Genomic DNA, 4,317 nt, shown 5'->3' on the forward strand with positions numbered 1-4,317 from the left:
CTATTACTCACTCTCATTTATGTGTGTGTAGGTGAGCAAAGAGATTTTCAAACCCAGCCCTAGTGAAAGACATGAGAGGAGTCATGTTTTTGTGGAGTCAGCCCGAACGTCTCACGCATGAGACTTTGTTTTGTTTCTTTTACTTTTGATTCCCTCTTTGTTATTTTGGTGAATACATTGGATCACCATGTATATAAGCTTTTTGTTAGGCTGACTATATGTTTGAAAGGTCCTGGACACATGAAATGTTAATTTTGTCTATACGTGTGAGTTATTATGGAATTTTTGTTTTACTATATAAGCACAGCTCGTTGGGAAAAATTTTTAAGTCTACTTCCGTTTGGCCCCTATTATATGTCTAATTTTGTTTGAGGCCGTAGGTAATCTCATGATTACTGGCCGGTTATGACCTTAATCCATAGGGGCGGATTCGGGTCTTGACATTGCTAATGAAGAAAAAAAGCCAAATGACAAAAATGATAAATCTGCAAATGCTGCTGCAAAATTAAGAGAGAACCTACAATGTTTAAACCCAGAAGCAAGAAACATGACGCAAGAGAGGCAAGAATTGGATGCATTATAGGAGAAGATTAAAGAGCACTTTGAGGTGGATCCCAAACAATCTCTCACTGTAACAAAACTGCCAGAGAAGATTAATGACCTTGTGAGTAAGGTGATTAGCCTAATGTTAGCTACATATTTTGTATAAGCCAATCACAGCTTAACACGTGGTTTGTAAAGGGTAATTTGGGGAATTAATACAAGTTTCCAATCAACAATAAACACGTGGCAGTTCACATTAGTATTGATGGATCTAAGCAGCACTGGAACAATTAGGAAGCGCAAGATGACATAGCCCAATGGTTACTCAAAAGTTCAAATTCAAATACAAGAGGGAAGCCTAACTGAACGAATGACGTAGTAGAAGCTAACTGTGTAAGGCCATGACCAGAGATCGTGGAAATGCATTTCGACGGTTGGAAGCCCACTTCGAAAGCTACCATTGAAAAGTATAAATGGAAGAGAAGGCCCCAGAATAAAGGACCCAGACTCAGATCTAGAAACTAGTTTATTTAGTTCATATTTCTTTCCAGTTCTATACATTTCCAGCACTTCAATTCCTATGCTGCACTTCATTTCTTAGGAGTAGTTCCAAGTAGTCATTGCTATAAACCTCTGCGAGGCTAAGTCATTGTAACTTCATTGTAAGTTCTTATTTGTTTAATGAAATTCAGTTTTTGAATTGTTTTGTACTTGTTATTTCCTATCAATTTCTCCTAAAATAAACCACCAATAAAAGTCCTCTTCATTGAGACTGAAAGAACTTCAACACAATCATCTGATAATTGGTTGGCAATTAAAATTCTGTAAGGACTGATTGATCCTTGCTGGAAATCTTAAATTTACACTATTAACCCTTGAAAGCCAAAAAAGCCAATACCTAGAAACTTTAATTTCTTCTCAAACAGCCCCTTATAGACAGATTGAAGACAAAAACTGATTATTTTCAAGCACAAATCTAGACCTTGGAAGATGATAAGGCAACTTTGATTGATGATATGAACACTTTGACCAACAAGTTGAGGGAGATGGAGGAAAAGTTTAACAGACTTCAACATCTAAACCAGAATGTTGAAAGCCAAATCAACAATCTCCAAACACATTTCATTAAAGCTTATTATAGTCTTGATCACCTATCTGAGAAACTACAGGGTGCGACGCCTGAAGAAGAGCATGAGCACACAGAGTCGATACAAAAAGAACAAGAAGAAGAGTCCTCTATTGAAGTAAAAACACAAGAATTCAAATTACAAGAAAACATGCCAAGGCCTAAAGATGGTTCCATAAACTCTAGAGAATTGAAAGTAGCAGTAGGAGATGACAAAAATGGACAGGTTGGATACATAGATTCTGGAGAATTGAAAGTTGCAATGGGAGATGACAAAAGTGGGCAGGTTCTCTGTATTGCTGGAGATGCTCCCATAAACACCAAAGAATTGAAAGCAGTAGTAGAAGAAGACAAAAATGGATAGGTTCTCCGTATGTCTGTAAACAATCAAGAAGAAAAGGAAGAAGAAGAAGAAAAAGAAAAAGTTAGTCAGATCAAACTAGAATACCCACAATCACTGGACAAGGTTGATAAAAATAGTGTGTCCTTAACAGCAGATAATGTTGTCAACACTGAACCACAAGAAGTGGCAAATGAGAAAGATAATGAACCAAATTGGCAAGAGATGTTCAAGAATGGGCTGGAAGATAGAGAAAAGATTCTATTGACAGAATACACTGCAATTTTGCAAAATTACAAGGACGTTAAGAAGAAGCTTGGTGATGTAGAGAACAAAAATCAGGACAGCCTCTTTGAAACGACAATGCAGCTAAGAGATGTGAGGAGTGCTATTGCCAAGAGGGACGAGGAGATTCATTCCTTACAACAGAAACTGAAACTTTTGCAAGAAAATTTTGATGAAAATAAGGATTTGAAAGGAAACAACCAATCAATCTCTATTATGTTGGATGGTCGAAATGCCAAACCTGAAGCAACGGAGAACAAAGTAAATGGAGCTCTAGAAGTTCCTCTGATAAAGAAGGAAGAAGAAGAAGATGTCGAGTTGATTTTGAAAAATCTAAAAATCCTGGAGATATTGATTTGTGATTATGTATCAATTTTAAGTAGTAAATAACAATCTCAATCAAACAATCAAGACAAATCGACACAACGATTTTAACATGGAAAAACCACAATTAGAGCGCCTCCAATTGTGACAAAAAATCACGGGCCAAATCCACAAAACAATCCACTAAGAAGACACAAAGGAATTACACAAGTATACTCTCAATTACCTAACGAATCCACGCCCGAATCGAACTGACCCCTATGTGCCTCTTCCAGCCTCGTCTTCACCGCGGAATTGTCTTGCCCAACGTTGAATCCACAGCGCCAATGTCGAATCCACGACAATGAGCCACTCCAGAATCCACCAAAGCTTCAGGCTTAAATTTCTCGAAATCCACCGAAGAACAACTCTCTCTTTTATATTGAATAAATAAAACAAACAAACCCTTTGATATAATCCACTCAATTCATGATTAAACTCTCACAGATATCAAAGAAAACAAACAAAGAAGCTCCAGATGAAAACCCTAATACCCAAGAAGAAGATCTGGAAGTCGTACCCTAAAACCTAACTGAACCGTATAGAAAACATAATCGCGATCTCCGCTCGAGTGCAAGAATAGCCGCTTTAGCAGAGTGACTAAAACGCATATGACTAAACATGGTCTACGCTCGACCGTAGAAATGGCCACTCGAGCGGAAAAAAACAACTCCCAGTACTTTTGCAAGCGAGTGAAACTTCTGAAATGTCGCGATCTCTGCTCGAGCGAAAAAATAACTCCAACATAGTTAGCGAAGTGGTAAACATGATAGGATTAAGATCACAAACTCTTCTGCATAGGCACAATTCAAGTTGGATTCGCATCTAAAAACTCATAGTCTCACTGAAATAAAAGAACGAATAAAATTACAACTAAAAAGAGTTTTGTCAAATGAGATTGCCAATAACAAAAACCTAACAGATTTTGATTTATCAACAGCGATCCATCTCACCAATTGAAAAAAAGCTTCGGACAAATATTGACGCATTACTGGATGAGAACCTAGATTTTTGGTTAAGATTCAGCACTTCATTCCATCAAATACAAAAATTTAAAACTGGGTTCCAAGATTTACAAGCTAAAATATCAAAAATCAAGGAAAAGGAAAAGTCGAGTCAAGAGGGTAGTGTTAATGCTACAACAAATATAAAATCAGATCTCCACCCAATATACAAGCACCTGAGAGAGATACAAACTGAGCTGACACTCTGGATAGAACAAAGCACATCGTTGAAAGACGAATTGCAGCGCAAGTTCTCATCCTTGTGCAATATTCAAGAAGAAATAACAAATGCGTTGACAAAAGGTGCGGAAGAAGAAGAAATGTTGTTCACTAGTCATGATGCTGCAGAGTTCCATGGCGAGGTTGTGAACATGAAACAAGAGCACAACGAGGTTAGAGATGAACTGCAAACAGGTTTGGATCATGTAACCACACTCCAGCAGGAAATTGAGAAAACCCTTGCAAAGTTGGATGAAGAATTTGACATCTCTGGATCAAAAAACAATAATCAACCACAATTGAGGTACTCAACGAGCCGGACTCAAGTTCCTCTACGGTCATTCATCTTTGGAACTAAACCAAAGAAAATGACATCAATATTCGCCTGTATGCATCATAGAAAGTACGATGATCTAAGAGCTGGGCTTTCACTGTAA

At 37.6% G+C, this 4,317-nt stretch overlaps 1 pseudogene; it reads left to right on the top strand.

Moving 5' to 3' along the window:
* Positions 1-2,042: 2,042 nt before the first annotated feature.
* Positions 2,043-4,317, top strand: LOC114313025 (kinase-interacting protein 1 pseudogene; annotated as a pseudogene).

Source organism: Camellia sinensis, chromosome 4, assembly GCF_055761805.1.
Source record: "Camellia sinensis isolate YWXY chromosome 4, ASM5576180v1, whole genome shotgun sequence".
In the NCBI taxonomy this organism is placed as follows: Eukaryota; Viridiplantae; Streptophyta; class Magnoliopsida; order Ericales; family Theaceae; genus Camellia; species Camellia sinensis.